General features: G+C 37.0%; 1 protein-coding gene and 1 pseudogene across 21 annotated transcripts in view; one reads left to right on the forward strand and one right to left on the reverse strand.

Moving 5' to 3' along the window:
- The window catches only part of ZEB1 (zinc finger E-box binding homeobox 1), a 305,104-nt gene that overhangs the window by 217,032 nt on the left and 66,959 nt on the right, over positions 1-21,113 (reverse strand). For 12 of the 21 annotated variants that reach the window (XR_004974243.1, XR_004974244.1, XR_004974249.1 and 9 more), the window contains one exon: positions 13,234-13,388. The exons of 7 other annotated variants lie outside the window; for them this stretch is intronic. The gene's annotated coding sequence lies outside the window, so the exon portion shown is untranslated. Of the gene's footprint in view, positions 1-13,233; positions 13,389-13,481; positions 13,507-20,670; positions 20,766-21,113 lie in introns of those variants that run through there. 2 more of the 21 variants (XM_036351419.1, XM_036351438.1) reach the window with 2 other exon arrangements.
- Positions 6,310-6,409, forward strand: LOC118660824 (annotated as a pseudogene).

Here is a 21,113-nt window from a genome sequence, read left to right on the forward strand (position 1 = left end):
TATAGTCAAATAACTTCCTAATATTCTCATGATTCAGAAACAGTTTATCTCCATTTAATTGAATCTTAAAAAATGTTTTCCAATATGTTGTTTCCCCCCCCAAAGTTCTAACATCTTTCCCAAATTCATTGCTAAGTACTTATTTTGTTTGTTACAATTCTGAGTGGATTCTCCTATTATGTTTTTTTAGCTGGTCTAAAGATATGGTATATACAGCACTTTGTTATTACAATTTTGTTGTTTATAAGTTTATAAGTGGTTTTAAAGTTGACTACCACAGATTTTCTTAATCAATCATGTCATCTCAAAATAAACTATCATGGCTTTTCTTCTTCAGGGTTTGTTCATTAACAATATTAAATAAAATGAAGTTAGTTGTGTTTATTGAAAAAAATAATAAAAACATGTAGTACTTGTAGCATGTAATGGAATACTGCTCAGCCATAGAAAAATGAAATATTGCCATTTGTGACAACATAGATGGATCTTGAGAGTATTATGCCAAATGAAATGTTAGAAAAAGATAAGAACCATATGATTTTCCTCATATGTGAAATATTAAAAAAAGGAACAAACAAACTAAAACCTTAAACTCAGGTACAGACAACAAAATCATGGTTACTGGATGGGAAGAGGAAAAAGAGGGTAAAGATGGTCAAATATATGGTGTCTGAAGGAGACTAGACTTCAGGTGGTGAGCATAATAGTGTATACATATGTAATGTTAAAAAGTTGTACACATGAAATTTACATAATGTCATTAGCCAATGTTATCCTAATAAATTTAATAAAAATGCTGACTGATCATTACTGAATTTAAATTTATGATTCTAGCAATATAAAATAATTCCCACCTAAATGCTTTTACTCTCCTAGGTGATGTTCAGTTGCTGACCTAAGAAAAAATCCTATTCCTTGAAGCTAAACTCACTACCAATGACTCATCACAAAGCAGAATATTTGACCAAGTAGGACCAGGAAAAGGTACTCAACTATTATATGACCAACATTGTACATACTGACTATATACAGCTATCCTAATACTGATAATGTTCATAAAAATCAAATAAGAAATATATTTCATAAAAATCCTACAATTACATGGGTACTTAAATGCTATGTGCTCCTTGTATGCAAAGTTACTCTTGGATATTAACTAGGTATTTAAGAGATATTAAAAGTGCCAGGTTTCTTTCTAGGCTGGACTATTTCAGGGAAATAAAAAAGTCATAGTTTATGAGAAAAGTTTCTTCTTTATAGAATTCCCACTAATAAGTGTAGAAAGGGTGGCTGATTCGTTATTTTTCAAACCCTAATGACAGAACTGATTCAGAGAACAGTTAGCAATGAATGAAACCATGAAAGGAAAGGTTAATGGAAAGCTCTTAATGGCGAGACTGCACTGTCACCACTGGTCAATTTTAGCACTGCTTTGAGTGAAGCAGTAAATGCTGTGTGCTCCCTGATGTGATACAGTATAAAGGAATAGCCCCATGTATAAATTATTCCTATCAATCCTCCCCCACCACCAAAATCAATGCTTGAGTCTAGTAAGTATTTTAAACTAACTTCTAATTTACAGGAAATTTAGAGGATAAATAAGTTAATTAGACAAACAAACCAACGTAAAAATCCAAAATGGGAAATTTTCTATGGGATAGCCTACTCAGTTTCTCATAATAAGTCATGAACAGGAAGGACAAGAGAGGAAGAGAAGGGAAGGAAGGCAGAGGTGGGAGAGGTAGAAGAAAGGTACACTGGTGAAGGGAAAGAAAGACATTTTAATTATAGAACAGTCCTAACAACCAAGTCTGTATGAATCTTGTTTGGATTCTGAATGAACAACCCAAATGTAAAATGAGATTTTTAATCCAATAGGGGAAATTAAATAGAGAAATATCAGATGATAAAGAATTACTGTTTACTTTGTTTGATGTGAGAAGGTATAGGTATATAAAAATGTATTTTTTTTTAAGAGATGCATACTGAAGAATGTAGGAGTTAAAAGATGAAGTCTGGAATCTGTTTTAAAATACTTGAGAAAAAAGGAGGAAGTAGATGAAGCAAATATGGCAAATTTTTGCCAATGTTAAATTTGGGCCATAGATATAGGGAGCTTACTACACAAGACCCTCTTCTTTTGTATTATGTTAGAATTTTTCACAACAATTTTTAAATAATCAGGCCCCTGGAACATGATCTATTCATCTAAACATATACTAGTACAAGTAAAAATAGAACAGTTACCTACAACCCTCCTACATACCAAACATTCACACCTAGACAAAGGATGCGAAAGATACGACAGATTGAACTGTGATTAGCACAGATGTGACGACATTCTAAATGATTCATTTGAAAATTAAACTTGACTTGCACATATTATTACTGTGTATATGTATATTTGTAAAGAAAAAATTTTGTAAATTTAAATCCAACAGTACTTTAGGAAACAAAATTTCATAAAAATAAAATAAGTTGTACCCCTACTCAGGTATTCAAATGAATGACAGATAAAAGTTTAACATCAACAGATATATTTATATTTATATGCGCCTCCTAAAATATAAATGGACTTCTAATAGGTAAAGTACATGGCAGAAATATATTTCAAACCAAAACACTTCCTTATGCCCCTTGCATATTTTACCATCTACACCTCCCCCACATAAGTCATCACTTATTCCTTCCCTTATAAAAACATTATTTTACAGTATAAATCCTGGAAAAAGTTTTCTTTATGTTCATTTTATTTCTTATAATTTTCAATCTTTTCTTTTTATATGGTTGCTTGATAATATTTCCTGACTAACTCATAAATTAAAATACTATTATCTGTGTCCAAAAAATGTTTGCATTCAATACTCTTGTAACACTTTAACATTTAATATATAGTAGCTCACAATACAGGTGTTCTTAAATCTTCTGTTATTTTAACTTTAATTTTTATATGAAAAATTGTTCTAGTTAAGACTATAGTAGCACTTAATAGTTCAATAGGCAGACCAACCAACTTCTTATGGATATATATATATAACATTTTCCACCCAATATTCACTTGACTTGAAACCTATCAGGGCACAGACCTCTACAACACTAATGCAGAGTTGGATAACATAGTGGAGCTTCAATTAGCAGTTCCCAATCAAGCCTCTCCTCTTTAGTAAGAGTATAAATGGTGTTTAAATAATTTAAGAAGACCATTTGTTAAAGCAAACAAGAGAGACACAGAGACACACTGGGGAGCGGGGGGAGAGAAATACATAAATTATGCTAGTTTTATTCTCCCCTTAAAAAACTATAATCTGTAATGAATTAGTAAATTAATCTGAGAACTCATGACACTATTTGCAGAACTACAAATGCCATATAGTGTTGTAAACTGAAGAGTTGCTAAGACTTCTGTAGCTACTTAAAGCTAGTTTATAAAAAAATTACTCCAAAGGTATAAAAAATAACTTGGTACCTGCTGAAAATGTTTATTAAAAATGTTAATCTTATAACAAGAAAATCAGTTTGAAATTAGACAAACTAAAGAAATTTTTATTTCTCTTGGAAGTTAAAGAACAGTACATAATTTATATAGGGGTATTTTAGAAGTCTTGAAATAGTATGCATAAAAATCAATAAGGTATTTTCACTTGAAGGTATTATATAAAATACTTTCTGGAATAGAATTCTTAACAGTATATTTTGACATTAAAAAACTTAATGAATTTTTAGCATTTTGTTTCAATTTGGAGCAATAATTTGGGATAAATATATACATATGTGTGTATATATTTGCACACATACGTACACACATATATAATGAGGAGACTGAGATGCTAAGATGGCCTCATAATTTTAGTAGGTGCATGTATCTACAATTCCTCCATTTATTAGTGGCAGTGTAGCATCTAGATTTTAGATTTTCTGCTTCATGTCTAAGTGTTATTTCTATGGTTCTAGTCTTCATAAGGCCTAAGTAGAGTAATAGCATAATTCTTTTAGACTATGACAGTAGTATTATTAGTAAGTTAAAATGAAAGAAACAATTCCACATTACAAACAAAAATAAACACACTAGGTTATAAAATACCTAATTCTACATTTAATTCAAATATTTCACCTAAAAACAATTCATTAAAGGTGCACTTATGATAATTAACCTACAAATAAATAAATCATATATATATATATGCATATATGTAAGCCATAGAATTATAGTTCAAAGAAAATGTCAAATATAATTATACCCTGAAATTGTTTTCCAGCAAAATTTATTTAGCAAAAATTATTTAACTCTTAAAGCATTTTGCTAGAACATTGCACTAGGATATAGTAAAAGTATAGATGAAAGTATTTTTTACAAATTTAAAAATATTTACACAAACTATATATAGAAGTAGATAATGTAATATATGATTCTCTTGAGACAGTTGTTTCCTACTAAGGTAATAAAGTAAGTTAAAATAACAAGTAGTGTTATTTATGATTAAGTTTACTAATATAATGTAGACCTATTATAGAAAGGAACCCTTTGTTGAGGTTTCTACAGAAAAAAGAATTCTTAATACTGACATAGTCATTTCCTTTCTAAACTTATTCTAAACTGGTTTGGGCTTACCTTCATGGAAAAGGTAAGAGAAAATCCTTCCTATTTCATTTCTTAAACAAGAAGGATCAGTTCCATAATGAATGGAACAGACTAAATCTTGGGTTACATCGATATGCAATCTATGGAGGCCTTTGAGTAACTCCTATATTGTTTCTTAAAGAGGTCCTAAAGCTTCGGTGGGTATTTCAGTGACCTTTTGTTTAGCGATAATAAAGAAAACAGCTCTTTGTTGTATGTACACGTATATGTATATGTATATGTATATGTATATAGATATAGATATATAGATAGAGATAGAGATAGAGATAGAGATAGAGATAGAGATAGAGATAGAGATAGAGATAGAGATAGACATATCTATATCTCTATCTATATATCTATCTATATATACATACATATATACTGAGTGGCCAGATTATTATGACCACCCCATCAGGACTTCATTGGGCCACATTTTGCCTTCAATACTGTGGCGATTCTTCTTGGCATTGACTCATTGAATCCGAGATGTTGAAAGGTGATGTGAGGAATCTGACACCATGCCTGATGAATAGCACTGTCCAGTTCTGTGAGATTTGATGGTTGTGGATCCAGCTGCCTGATGGCTCTTTTAACTTCGTCCCACAAATGCTCAATTGGATTGAGATCTGGTGATTGTGGGAGCCACTTAAGCAAGGTAAAGTCTCCTTCATGTTCTTGAAACTACTCCTGCACAATATGAGCACCGTGGCATGGCGCATTGTCTTGTTGGAATAAGCCATCTCCATTGGGATACGCCATCAACATGATAGGATGAACTTGATCAGCAATGATACTTAGGTATGTTGTGCTATTCAGACGTTGTTCCACACGAAATAAAGGGTCCAAATCATGCCATGAAAACATGCCCCAAACCATAAAACTGTCCCCACCAGCTTGAAGGGTTGTACTCATGCATGTGGGTTGCATGTTTTCCTGCTGTTTCCGCCAAATTCTCACTCTGCCACCTGCATGATGCAACTGGAAACGGCATTCATTGGACCATATGACTTTTTTCCAATGCTCAACTGTCCAATCCTTGTGTTCCTGTGCAAATTGGAGATGTTTTATCTTGGGAACTGCAGACAGCAAAGGTGTTCAAACAGGCCTTCAGTTTCCATATCCCATATGATGCAGTGTATGGTGAAGAGTGTGTTCAGAGATCATTGGAGAGGTTCCCTGATTAATATCTGCCATTTTTTGATGCACTGTTGCCCTTCTGTTGTCTTATACCAGTGGTGCCACTCTCCATTTTGCCCTAACATTGACTAGTCGCTGACGGCCACAATCCGCACATTATGACCCAGATTTTCGGCTGACAGTCCAGTCTTTAAACACTTTAACAACAGCTGCTCTTGAACATTTAACAAATTCAGCTATTTTGCAGACACTTGCTCAATGGCTGAGTGCCAACAATCATCCCACATTCAAAGGCTGTAAAATCGCGTTGTTTACCCATATCTTCAGAAAAAAAATCACTTCTACTGTTGTGGTAAACAACCTGCTTCTCTATTTATAATGGTCTGGCCTTCTAGCAACTTCAGCGTGAAATTTAGCTAATTTGCCTACGAACGTCAGGTGGTCATAATAATCTGGCCACTCAGTGTGTGTGTGTGTGTGTGTGTGTGTGTGTGTGTGTGTGTGTGTGTGTGTGTGTGTGTGTGTATCCTATCTAATAATAGAGAAACAACATCGCTTCTTGGCCTTTTGGCTAAGATCAAGTGTAGTATCTGTTCTTATCAGTTTAATAATAGAGAAACATGGTAATTAACCTTAACTTAGCTACCCTTCCCATTGGCTAATCAGAGAGATATGCAAGTTAACTGCCAACCAAGATGGCAGCCGGCAGCCAGGCAGCTGAAGCGAACAGGAGGCTTGCTTGCTCCAGTGATGGAGGAAGCCAAGGTTCCCCGCCTGCTGCTGCCGGCCTCTGAGCTGCAGTCTAAGAAACAATGTTGCAATTATAGAAGCTAAACAATCCCCAGAAACCTGCTTTTAGCCAGCCGGCCTCGGAGCTGGAGCTGAAACAGTGTTTCAATTACAGAATCCAAACAAACCCAGATACCTGCTTTCAGCAGCCGAGGTCTCAGAGCTGGAGCCAAGCCTCACAGCTAAAGCTGGCTCTCAGCTCCAGTGACAGCTATAGAAGGTAAATAAATCCCAGAATAAAAAAAAAAAAAAAAGGAGAGGTTGGGAGCTTCAGTCACCCGCCAGCCTAAAAATGGCCCTCAGCCCCTCACCCAGACTGGCCAGGCACCCCAGTGGGGACCCCCACCCTGAAGGGGGTGTGACCAGATGCAAACAGCCATCATCCCCTCATCCAGGCTGGCCAGGCACCCAAGCGGGACCCCCACCCTGATCCAGGACACCCTTCATGGCAAATCAGCTGGCCTCCACCCGTGCACCAGGCCTCTATCCTATATAGTAAAAGGGTAATATGCAAATTGACCCTAACAGCAGAAAGACTGGGAATGACTGGTCACTATGATACACACTGACCACCAGGGGGCAGACGCTCAATGCAGAAGCTGCCCCCTGGACGTCAGGGCACTCTCACATGGGAGGAGCTCTGCTTGGCCACTAGCCAGGCTGATGGCTGCCAGTACAGCGGTGGTGGTGGGAGCCTCTCCTGCCTCCTCAGCAGCGCTAAGGATGTCCAACTGCAGTGTAGGCCTGCTCCCCGCTGGCAAATGGACATCCCCCGAGGGCTGCCGGGCTGCCAGAGGGATGTCTGATTGCCATCTTAGGCCCAATCCCCCGGGGAGCAGGCCTAAGCCAGCAGGTGGTCATTCCCTGAGGGGTCCCAGACTGCGAGAGGGCACAGGTGAGGCTGAGGCCCGGTGCACGAAATTTGTACACTGGGGGGGGGGGCTGTCCCTCAGTCCAGCCTGCACCCTCTCCAATCTGGAACCCCTCAGGGGATGTCCCTCTCAACTTCCGGGACTGCTGGCTCCCAACCTCTCGCCTGCCTGCCTGCCTTCCTGATTGCCCCTAACCGTTTCTACCTGCCAGCCTGATCACCCCCTAACCATTCCTTGCCAGCCTAATAGACACCTAACTGCTCCCCTGCTGGCTCAGTCACCCCCAACTGCCCTCCCCTGCTGGCCCAGTTGCCCCCAACTGCCCTCCCTTTCAGGCCCGGTCCCCCTCAGCTGCCCTCCCCTGCTGGCCTGGTCGCCACTAACTGCCCTCCACTGCTGGCCTGGTTGCCCCTAACTGCCATCCCCTGCAGGCCTGGTCACCCCCAACTGCCCTTCCCTGCTGGCTCCGTCACCCCCAATTGCCTTTCCCTGCTGGCCCAGTCACCCCTAACTGCCCTCCCATGCAGGCCTGGTCATCCCCAACTGCCCTTCCTTGCTGGCCCAGTCACCCCTAACTGCCCTCCCATGTAGGCCTGGTCCCCGCCAAATGCCCTCCCCTGCTGTCCTGGTCACCCCCAACTGCCCTCCCCTGCTGGCGATCTTGTGGCAACCATCTTTTGACCACATGGGGCGGCCATCTTGTGTGAGGGTGTGATGGTCAATTTGCACATTACTTCTTTATTATATAGGATATATATACACACATGTTTAATAATAATTCTAAAATTATTTCAGTTGGTCCAACTTTGTGAATTAACTAGGACATTTTTGAGATGAGGAAATTATCATCATGATTGTTATTGTTAACTATATAATATATAGAGCCCTTTCTATAAGCACTTTCTGTGTGCCACATACAGTTTTAAGAATTTTATATGCATCAAATAATTTTTTTCTATAAGATATGTACTGTTATGATCCCCATTTTAAGGATGAGGAAACTGAAGCACAAAGGAGTTACACAACTTTCCTAAGACTGCAAAGCTTCTGTCAAGAATTAGTACTCAAACCCAACAGGCTTGACTCTAGAGCCCAATTTCTTAACCACCACGACTCAGAAATTACTAATGTAACAGTGCTACATATAACTTTATTAAATGATCTGTATAATACAGAATATACAAGATAGGCAGTATGAGTTTGTTCTGCTAATATTCACATTGCTTGGTACTTCAGAAACTTGAAGACCTTTCTATAGCAGTTTCTTGTTTATTTTTAAATATTTTTTTTATTGATTTTAGAGAGGAAGGGAGAAGGAGAGAGGGAAGCATCAATGATGAGAGAGAATCATTGATCAACTGCCTCCTGCATGCCCCCTACTGGGGATCGAGCCCATAACCTGGGCATATGCCCTGACTGGGAATCAAACTGTGACCTCCTGATTCATAGGTCGACACTCAAACACTGAGCCACACCTGCTGGTCTAGCAGTTTCTTATTTTAAATAAGCTATTTTAAAAGACTATTTCAGTCTCTGCTAGTTTCTAAGATACATTCTCAAAGAATTTTGTCCAATTTTTATGTAAAAAAAAAAAACCACCCTCATTTCATGAGGAAAGTAAACTGATTAAATGATTAGCAATTCTCAAAGTATCCTTAAGAAAGGTATTCTTTGTTATTATAATATCACAAGCTTCTATACTTTATTATAGTTAATTATTTAATACCTATCTTCCTTGGCAGACTATAATTATCACATCAGTCTTATTTGTGTCTATGCCCCCAATGAGTGCAATGACTGACATAAAACAGACTGTCAATAAGAATTTACAGAATAAATGAATGGGACTTGCTATTTTATCTATTAAGTTTATTTAGTAAAACATCCACTATAAGCAGTAACTTCATTTTTCTAGTAATACACATTTCATATAATAGTAAAATATTTTATATATTTATATCATTATTATGAATATATTCATTTTTAAGATGTGCCACAAATTTCCTTCAAAAAATGTTGTGCTTTATATCAGCAAGAATTCCTTCCTGATAAACTTTTGTCACAGATTCTTAAAATAATGAACCTTGAAAGGCAATCCATTTTATTTTCCATATTTATAAGCTTCTTTCCTATTCTAAACTTAAAACATTCTTTTATTCCCCACAACTATCAATAATAACTTTCATTAAAATTTTCCTTTCTCTCCCTGGCCAGTATTGCTCAGTAGTTAGAGCGTTGGCCTGCTCACTGAAGGGTCTCAGGTTGGATTACCCATCAAGGGCACGTACCTGTGTTGCAGGTTCGATCTCTGGCTCCAGTTGAGGCATGTACAGGAGACAACCAATTGATGTATCTTTCTCACATCGATGCCTCTCTCTCCCTCTCTCTCTCTCTCCCCCTCTCCCTCCCTCCCACTCTCTCTAAATATCAGTGGAAAACATATCCTTGGGTAAAGATTAACAATAAAAAAAAATTTCCTCTCTCAAACTTGCAATTTCATACAATTGGTAATCACCATTTCTTTTTATAGTAGTAGCCTCAAAGTTAAAAAGAGAAGCTATTATATTACAACATACACTAACCCAATCAGATACCACATTGTCTGTTATACGAAAAGTTATATAGTTAAAAACTGATGACTATTGGTAAACCTTAGTTTGCTTATAATTAAGGGTCATTTTCACTCTTTTCAGTAAAGGAAATGCTACATATCAATCCGTGATGTTTATACTAGTATACTCTATGTTTCAAATACCTTTATGTAGTTAAAAACCCAATTCTCCACCTGATATCATGAACCAATAAAAGCTAATAGCACAGACATAAAAAGAGCTGTCACAGAAACAAGGTCATGGACACTGAACTCCAACTGGGATATATAGGAAGGACATCTTTCTCCCAGACATGACAAGTGTAACTGCCTAGGTATCTGACCTTAGATCTTCAAAGCAGAACACTTAAAAGTGAGGTTGGTGACCTTCTTTTGAGTATAGCCAGAAAAAAACTTTTAGAAGTTACCATAGAGATTAAATTCAAAATAATAATTTTGAGGAAAAAGTTAACAATGGAGTTAATTTGAATTTTGCCATTTGAAAAAGATTCATGTTTACTTATATTTAAATGGTTTAAATATTTTAGTAGTAAAGTTCATTTCTGTTATAAAAAGCTTTTCTGATTTTAGTTTCATATTAGATTATATGGTTTGATTGTTTAGTCACATGAATAATGAAAAGCTAGTCTTCAATGTGAGTGCTGACCGATAAAACAAAAATAAAAACAACTAATTTCATTTTTTTTTCAAAATTCTGTAATGTCTCTCCCTTAAACAAGATTCTGTGTCTTACAGAAAAAGTGTAAACATTTAGGTATCCAAATGCTCTACCATTTTATTTTTTAAAATGTAATAAATATGTATGTTCTAGAATAAATTTATTTAAAAATATACATTTTACATCTCCTTTCAAAGTGATAAAAGTGGATTAAGGAAATCATACTACCATTAAAAGAAATCTGCATGGCCCAGGCCAGTGTGGCTCAATTGGTTGGCGTGTAGTCCTGTGCACCAAGTAGTTGAAGTTTACCTATGGGAGGCAACCAAACATTGTTTCTCTCTCACATCAATGTTTCTCTCTTCTTCTCTCTTCCTCTCTCTCTCAAAAAAATCTATTAAAAAATTTTAAAGTCTATATGTAACAACTCAATGACATAAAATGAGTGATAAATAAATCCCTGTACTAGCCTGATTCTAGAATGGAATATAGTTGCAAAGAAGAGGATAGCAGTTATTTTATGGTTAACTAAAGGTCTGGTGCACTAATCTGTGCACGGGTGGGGTTTGGCCAGTTCACCCCGATAGGGGTTGGGGGATCTTTGGGGGTTGGGACCAATCAGGGGGAGGGGCCGCGGGCAGTTGGCCAGCTGGTCCCACCCCCTGGTTAAACTCCCGGTCGAATTCCTGGTTAAGGGGACAATTTGCATATTAACCTTTTATTATATAGGATATCCTTTAACTAACTTAAATTCAGTTGAAAAAATCAGGGTTATCATTCATTGCCTTTAATCCTGAAATGTTAAAAAGGATCCTATAAGATTCTCTCCCATAAGTGAAATTCTCACATAAGAATGTTATTTTGACAAGGCTTTGTTATAAGAAATCTAAGAAAATAGAATAGTAGCATAAAATTTTTTATTTTTCCATGGTTAGAATTTAATCTTTCAACATGCCTTGCTCAAAGATATTAATTTAGTAGAAGTATAAACCTAACTAAAGTAAAAAAAAGTGTTATCAATTCACTCTGAGAAATAAATGTGTTGGTCCTATGCTTTATTTATGCAGCAACCACATTGCTTCTATACTCATGGTAACATACCTTTCCATTGTATTGGTTCTAGTTACAATTTTACATTTGTTTGTGTAACTTTATCTACACTATAATTAACATCTACACTGTAAGTTCAAAAGCAATTAGGAAATATCTGTTTTTAATTGCACCATATTATCCTCAGCAGCTATATGAATGAATCATAAACAGCAGACAATCTATAAAAATTTGAATTACTAGATAGATGGATTGAAGGACAGATGTTGCCAAGTAGAATACTGAGTTCTCTGTCAATGTTTGAATGCTTATAGGATAACAGATGCTATGCTACCTAGGTACTTGTCACATGTGCTATTCCTGATGTGTGTGTTATTTGGCTCTACAAAACAGTTCAGAGCATGGTCACATTGAATTAACATCATTTAGACATCTTAGAGCAAGAAAAATTACTCAAACTCTGTCAATCTAAAAAATTATAAGTTTCACAACAGAATCACAATCTATTACTTATATTTGACCTTCATGACCCATTATCCAGTTATCACAAAGCTACTATGTCCCTGGAGACACTAGAAAAAGCTCTGATAAACAGTGATTTTAAATTTCATTCTTTAGAAGCTACTATATCCACTACTGTCTAAAGTTAACTAATAATGGAACTGATAGGACACCAAATAAAGGGATAAATAAGAACCAAATACAATGAGAACAAAAATATTAAGTTTAAGGCCACTTGAAACATATAAAAATTTAGCCAAATTTGAATTATTTTCTCTGTACAAATGGGTAAGGCAGGAGAGAGCTGTCTGATTTTACCACCAAAATTTGATACTTTGCTATGTTATGAATACCCATTCCACTCTATTTGGGGTATATAAACATCTAATCTTAAGAATTTAATATTTTCCACAGAAGTATTGTATCAATAATAAATTCTTAAAAAGTTGATATTAAACTAAGTGATATTAATACGTGATATACTTTCTTTTCCCTCTATCATTTTGTAATGGAAGTAAAAACAAAACAGAAATCAACAGACTGCTGCATGATTTATGATATTTACTTTAAGTAAGAAGTATCTATGCAACTAACAGATAAATTCAGATTGGTATAATTTTTTAAGTTAAACTTTTCTCAAGCAATATTTATAATATGCTCTTTTAAAAAATAACTACAGTAGAACTACAAAGAACTGAAGTTCTTATACTAGATATGAACTGTATAACTGATTTTTCACATTTTTATTACTATTTTATCAATATTAAGCATATAAAATATCTTATATATGAAACCATTTTTTATACATTTTATTACAAATGTAAGTCATTGACCTATAAACTCAGACATTTGGAATTAATTACGTCCTAAATTTTCAAGTTCTAAAATCTTAATTCAAATATAATGAATTGGTATGCTTTACACACACACACACACACACACACACACACACACACGCACACACACACTTTATAATTTAAGTGAAAACTCTTACCATTGATTTTCTTTTGATAGTCACTCCATTTGGTTTTCTTGATAGGGCCTTGCTATGTCAAGCAGATAGTAGACAAATCACAGAATGACATTTGGATGCTCACTTCTTCAGATAGGAGTTTTCGGCCAATTGCCAGTTGAGAATTTAGACTGAAACTAAATTACCCAAGCTTTATTAAATTGTTTCCACATCCACCAACTGATAATGTGCAATGACAACTCAAAACAAAGTGAATGATTTTGATTTACCTCTTTTCAAGCAGTAATAACATTATGTTTAAGAAGAAATGCTAGGAAAAAATAAAACCAAAAACTCTCTAAAATTCGAATATCTACCGAGAACAGTTTTAAGTAAACTTTGAAGCTTTCAAAAAAAGTTGACTCTATTATTCTGTAACCAAAATTAACACATAATAAAGATGGTATTTATACAATGATGTATCTATTATCAATTACAGAGTCACAAACTTAAATTCTGTCAAATACTGACTTAAAACTAACAATAATACTTGGATACACTTTGACAGTATCACCCATATTCATAAAATATTTATTACATCATCAACTAATTACAGTAGCATATACCATTAGAGTTCAAGGTTATACTGAAGAGACATGCCCTGACTGCAAAGATCATTCTTTGTATTGAGACAAAATTTATGATTACAGACTTCTAATTATAACAGCTCAACCCCTTTTCTGCACCAATTTGGGCTCTTTTTCTCTTAATTATTATTTACTAGAAGCCCGGTGCATGAATTCATGCACAGGTGGGGTCCAGCCAGCCAGCACCCAGATGGGGGCCAATCGGGGCCAAGCCAGCCAGGGAAGAGGGGCAGCGGGCGATTGGGGGTGGTGGCTGATCTGGGCCCCCATCGGGACAGCTGGCCACTGCAGTGCATGTCATAGCGACAGGTTGTTCCAGTTGTTCCGCTATTCCAGTCACTTGGCTTTTATATATATAATCTTTGTAGTCTGTCAACTATATATGACTTTCAGCCATTATGCTTTATGATAGTTGACTTTTATTCTAGATAGTCTCTGTTTTGCTACTTTTAAAATATTACGCATAGTAAATTTTCCCCAAAATGTTACGATATACCTTGGAGCCTCAATATCATTTCTGCCCAGCTGTAAGTTAGTCCATTTCAATGACAATTTAAATCCTTGACAATTTAAATCTTTGGAAATATAGAAAAAAGTAAAACATGCCCTAATCTTCCTAAGTTATCAGGTTTACCACTGATTAAAAACTTCCTCACCATAACCGGTTTGGCTCGGTGGATAGAGCATCGGCCTGTGGACTGAAAGGTCCCAGGTTCGATTCCGGTCAAGGGCATGTACCTTGGTTGCGGGCACATCTCCAGTAGAAAGTGTGCAGGAGGCAGCTGATTGATGTTTCTCTCTCATCGATGTTTCTAACTCTCTCTCTCTCTCCCTTCCTCTCTGTAAAAAATCAATAAAATATATTTTAAAAAAACACTTTCTGAATGTCAACTATAATATCTCCAATATTCAGTGCATATAGTTATGTAAGATTCAAATTAAAATGCTAAGCATAAGATGTATCCAAATTCTCATATATTCTGTGTGCCTGCTCTCATACATACATAGGAGTAGTTGTGTACGTGCACATAAACTTCTATCCACATAAACCTGACAGACTTTCCCATATTAATAACCTGATATCATGGTATTATATGAAAAAGAATATAAGGAAATAATCAACTTATGGTTAAATCGAGAGAAGCTGACTTCAGAACAAAGCCTAGAGCTTAACAAAACTACTATGTCTTCAAGTTAATCACACTGACTCCAATAATTTGAATGCAAAACCCTCAATATCAATAACATTTTGAAAGTATTCAGAGACTAAGAGAGTTCCTTCCTGGGTACTATGACATACAAAGGAAAAGTTAAACACTTTCCTCAAAGAGTTTATAATATAAAACTTGACATGGAGTGTGTATGTGAAGGGGAGGGGGAGGAGAACAGCTCATAAAGATATATAAATGGTTAGATTATCAAGAGAAAAACAAGTACACTGGAGCAGTTTAAATTCTTTGAATATATTTGTCACATGAGGGGCTGACCTTAAACTTTATATCAAGAATCATTTTTAGGAACGAACCAAGATGGCAGCATAGGTACATACTTGTACTTGCTGCCTCGCACAACCACATCAAAACTTCAACTAAAAGACAAAACGGATATCATCCAGAACCAAGGGAAGGTTGGCTGAGTGAAAATTCTACAACTAGAAGAAAAGAGAAAAGCATTTTTTGAAACTGATAGGAGGTGCAGAAATGCGGAGGTACAGAGACGCAAGCGGAAACGGTTTTGCAACTGGGTGCGTTGTTGCCTTTTTCAATCAGGACGGAGATACAAGCTCCCAATTGCTCTGAACTCCAGTTCCAGGTGAGACTCTGGGGACCCAGACTTAAATGGAGAGAAAATGGACTATCTTGCATCGGGCCAGAATGCGAGGGCAGCTTTCTCTCAGAGGTGCTTGCAGCAATCATTGTTCCTGCACAGGGCTGGGGGACAGAGAGACCCTGGGACCTCTCCGAGGCAGAGAAGACTGGCAGCCATTGCAGTTTGCTCTGCCCTGATGATTCCCTGAGACCCCGCCCCACCCAATTTACAACCCCACCCAAGCTGTGAGCACAGGCTTTTGCATATGGCCTGTTCTTTTGCAATCTTAAGCCTAACAAACTTCAGCTGGGTCAAAGAGCACCAAAGCTTCCAAAAGAAGGCCTAGAGAGCAGCCTGCATTACTTCACAGCTGCGCCTCATCTGGGCACTTCCAAACCCCAAACAAAGAGGAGGAATCTGAAGATTTCTCTGTAGCTCCTGCTGGGTGACCTCAGGCAGTGGCTGACTTTGCACCTCCTTGGAGATCCAAGAGCCAGTGTACCCAGTGGTCAGAGTGAGACCATACCTGAGTGCAACTCTTCACATCCATAAGCAACACACTCAAGGGGCAGACTCAGTGAGCACCAAAGCCCCACTGAAGTACGTCTTGCTCCATAAGAGTGTCTCCAGCACAGCAGTTCTCCCATTGTAGACACAGCTGGTCCTCACAGCCAAATGGCCTGGTGGTCAATTCCTCCCAGTGATACCAAATAGCAATCAAGACTTAACTACAACAAGACTGTGCACACAGCCCACAAAGGGGTGCACCAAAAGTGTCCACCTTAGTTAATTAGAAAGGCTGAGCCACTGGGCCCTATAGGACACCTAGCACACAAAGCCACTCTATCACCACAGGGAAGCAGCCAAAATGTGGAGACAAAGAAACATGTCACAAACGAAAGAAATGGAGGAAAGCAAACTACTGGATATAGAGTTCAAAGCCACGGTTATAAGGTTACTCAAGAATTTCTAGAAACCTCGAGAAATTTAGTGAGACCCTGGAGGATATGAAAAAGGACCAATTAGAAATTAAGCATACATTGACTGAAATAAAGAATAATATATAGAGATCCAACAGCAGACTAAAAGACCTCAAGAATCAAGTCAAAGATTTACAATACGAAGAAGCAAAAAATACCCAACCAGAAAAGCAAAAAGAAAAAATAATCCAAAAATATGAAGATAGTGTAAGGAGCCTCTGGGACAACTTCAAGAGTACCAACATCCTAATTATGGGGGTGCCAGAAGAAGAGAGAGAGCAAGATATTGAAAACCTATTTCAAGAAATAATGACTGAAAACTTCCCCTACCTGGTGAAAGAAATAGACTTACAAGTCCAGGAAGCATAAAGAACCCCAAACAAGAGGAATCCAAAGAGGACCACACCAAGACACATCATAATTAAAATGCCAAGGGCTAAAGACAAAGAGAGAATCTTAAAAGCAGCAAGAGAAAAACAGTTAGTTACCTACAAGGGAGCACCCATATGACTGTCAGCTGATTTCTCAACAGAAATTATGCAGGCCAGAAGGGAGTGGCAAGAAATTACTCTACCAGCAAAGCTATCATTTAGAATTGAAGGTCAGATAAAGAGCTTCACAGATAAGAAGCTAAAGGAGTTCATCACCACCAAACCAGTATTATATGAAATGCTGAAGGGTATTTTTTAAGAAGGGGAAGAAGAAGAAAAAGGTAAAGATAAAAATTATGAACAACAAAGTGACAACAAATATATATCTATCAACAAGTGAATCTAAAATTCAAGTGAATAAAAAATCTGATGAACAGAATAAACTGGTGAATATAATAGAATCAGGGGCATAGAAAGGGAGTTGACTAACAATTCTCGGGGGGAAGGGGGTGTGGGGGGTGAGGGAAGAGACTGGACAAAAATCGTACACCTATGGATGAGGACAGTGGGGGGGGGGTAAGGGCATGGGGTAGGCTGGGAACTGGGTGGACGGAAGCTATGGGGGGAAAAAGAGGAACAACTGTAATAATCTGAACAATAAATATTTATTTTAAAAAAGCATTTTTAATGCAGAAAATATAGCACCATTTTATTTTCATTTAGCATGATGAAACCCACAAAGCAAAAATTAATTGAATATAGAATGCAGCACTAGAAGTTGTCATGTCCTCACTCTGGAAGATCAAAAGATCGAAGATAAATTCCTTAGCCAAATGAAATTATAGAGGACCATATTTTTATCACGTTTTCAGTATAAGAGAAGCAATTCTAAATTTGTTCATGTCACTCATCCTAATGATTCCAATCATCATGGCAGTAATTTAAGTTTTAACACAAAAAAATAATCCTGAAAAGTCACTATCAGATTAACAAAATCATGAATCAAAAAGCACAGAACAGCCGAAACCGGTTTGGCTCAGTGGATAGAGCATCGGCCTGCGGACTGAGAGGTCCCGGGTTCGATTCCGGTCAAGGGCATGTACCGGGGTTGCGGGCATATCCCCAGTAGGAGGTGTGCAGGAGGCAGCTGATCGATGTTTCTCTCTCATCGATGTTTCTAACTCTCTCTCTCTCTCCCTTCCTCTCTGTAAAAAATCAATAAAATATTTAAAAAAAAAAAAAAAAGCACAGAACAATTATCTTGGTGTGAATAAGATTATCAGTAATGCACCTACACAGCAAAACTAGTTTCATATTCCAGCAAAGATGAGCAGCAAATCACTTGTGAATGTGTTTATATATAATGTTAAATATATTCTACTAATCCTATATAATAAAAGGCTAATATGCAAATCGACAGAACGGCTGTTCAGAACAGCCAGTCACTATGATGCGCACTGACCACCAGGGGGCAGATGCTCAATGCAGGAGCTGCCCCCGCTGGTGGTCAGTGTGCTACCACAGGGGGAGTGCGGCTCAGTCAAAAGCCCTGAGCCAGGTTCACGGCTGGCGAGTGCAGCAGCGGTGGCAGGAGCCTCTCCCGCCTCTGCAGCAGTGCTTAGGATGTCCGACTGACGGCTTAGGCCTATATCCCTGGGAAGCAGGCCTAATCTGTCAGTTAGACATCCCCTGAGGGCTCCCAGACAGCAAGATGGTGCAGGCTGGGCTTAGGGATCCCCCCCTCAAGTGCATGAATTTCATGCATTGGGCCTCTAGTCCATTTATAAGAATCTTATAATTTAGTACTATCCCTCATATTATAAGTGAAAGAACAGGTCTAGTACTAGGACATTATTTGTCCAAAGTCAAACAGCAAGTCAGCAGCAAAACCAAGACGCCTTAAGAAGAAATGCTTTTTTTTGTTGTTAATCCTCACTCAAGGATATGTTTTCCATTAATTTTGAGAAAGAGTGATTGCTTTTTAAAGAGAATGGAAGGGAGGGAGGAGGAGGGGAGGGGAGGGGAGGGGAGGGCGGAGAGAGAGAGAGAGAGAAACACTGATGTGAGAGAGACACATCAATTGGTTGTCTTCCGCACCTGCCCTGATGTGGGCCAGGGAATGAACCTGCAACCCAGGTATGTTCCCTTGACTGAGAATCAAACCCGTGACCCTTTGGTGTGTGGGCCGACACTCTAACCATTTAGCCCACCAGCCAGGGCAAGAATAAATTCTTTTTAACTATAATCAAGGAAATAAATAGCTATATCTCCAAAAGAGATACACTTTTATTAGAAAAATTTCAACCTTTTAACCTCCATGCTAATCTCAAACATTCAGACCATCAGCCCCAGAAAATGCAAAGAACCAACTCATAAAGTAGGAAAAGAAATGTGTGTGATTACTTTAAACCAGATACCTCCCTCTTTGTAAGTGTTCAGGCAGGCATTAAGTCTTGCACCCAGCTCTTCCAGACTAAAATGTGAGTTTGAAGATTATATAAAATTTTATCAAAACTTTCTATTAAAAATACCCTAGAATTTTTCATGGCATCACATCTATTTTTCTTTCATTTCCTAGCATCCTATTTTATACATTTTTTCATAGGATTGTCTAGTAATTTAAGCATGCCACATGGATAGTGAAATAAAATGTTTAATCTTAACTGCTTTCAGTGATATAACTCATCCCAACCATACATAAATAGTCAGCAAGAGGAATTCAGATAATTTGTAAATAGAAAATACTTAAAAAAAATAGTTGAAACACTGTTTAGATTTCACTGTAAGGATAAAAGATGGCCAATAACTCAATTTAGATTTCATTGTCTATTCAGTCATAACTCATAAGATGTTTCTGATAAAATGTAACATACTTTTTAGTTCTACTGGTCTCAAAAGTCAGAGAACTCATTAGCAACAGCTAAAATCACTCACCAAAACTCTTTTGAACAGGCAACAATGCTAAACAGATTAGTTCTACCCTACCACCATCACAACCATCACACATTCCCCCAAGACCGTACTGAGTAGTCTATGGGCCAAAAGGCATAAAATATTCATACCATTCATTATGAAAATAGAATAAAATATTTTATCACATAAAAAATCAAGATTTATCTTATGCTAGTAAAGCAAAAACTATATGGTTAAGGAGTTTTACTTATATTTCATTTGTTCACAAAAGTAATATCTCAATATAATATATATGTATATACATAATACATATGTAGTCAACATTTATGTATGTGTATAAATAGATGTTTATGTATACATTAAGATAAGGGCAGTTGTCTTAAAAATCATATGAGTTTATTAGAAATTATAATAATTTAATGTCTTCTTCAATGTGCTAAGTTTGTGTGTGTGTGTGTGCTTACTTTTCACCTAGAATTGTGACTGGCTTCCTAAAAGAAATATAGGGTATATTTAGTTGTAGTTGAGGTACTCTATCCTGAATTAGCATATTGACATGCCAATATATTATATAAAAAACAGTTTATTCATTATCATTCACAGCAATCCTTTAGAAAGTATTATGAGTTTATTTTGTTTTGTTTTTATTGATTTCATAAAGGAAGGGAGAGAGAGACAGGAAACATCAATGATGAGAGAGAATAACTGATCGCCTGCGTTTGTGGGGTTTTTTTAATCAACCAAAGAAATGTGCCTCACCTTTTTCATGGATTTTAGCATGTTTTTAAGAAAGTTATTTTGGGAACAAGTTATCTAATTTATCTCTCTCTGCCTTAGTTTCTCCACCTGAAAATGAATATAATAGTATTTACCACATACGCTTGCTATGAACATTAGCTAAGTTAATAGTTATAAACTGCCTAGAAGAGTGCACAAGGCACATAAAAGCCTTCAAAAGTAGAATATCGCAATCATTATCATCATTACTCCCATTATTACCATCACTACCACCACCACCACCACCACCAAACACCTTCATAAGCACCTCAGTGAATTTTAGTTATGATGCAGAGTCCTAGGCCACACTTCCAGAGTTTCTAATTCAATATCACACCAAAGTTTGAAATACTGTATTAAAGAGAAGGGAAGCTAAGTATGCTTGCACCAATTCAATCCCATTAATACAGTAACAAGAAGCATAA

Source organism: Myotis myotis, unplaced genomic scaffold (assembly GCF_014108235.1).
Source record: "Myotis myotis isolate mMyoMyo1 unplaced genomic scaffold, mMyoMyo1.p scaffold_m19_p_1, whole genome shotgun sequence".
NCBI classification, from domain to species: Eukaryota; Metazoa; Chordata; class Mammalia; order Chiroptera; family Vespertilionidae; genus Myotis; species Myotis myotis.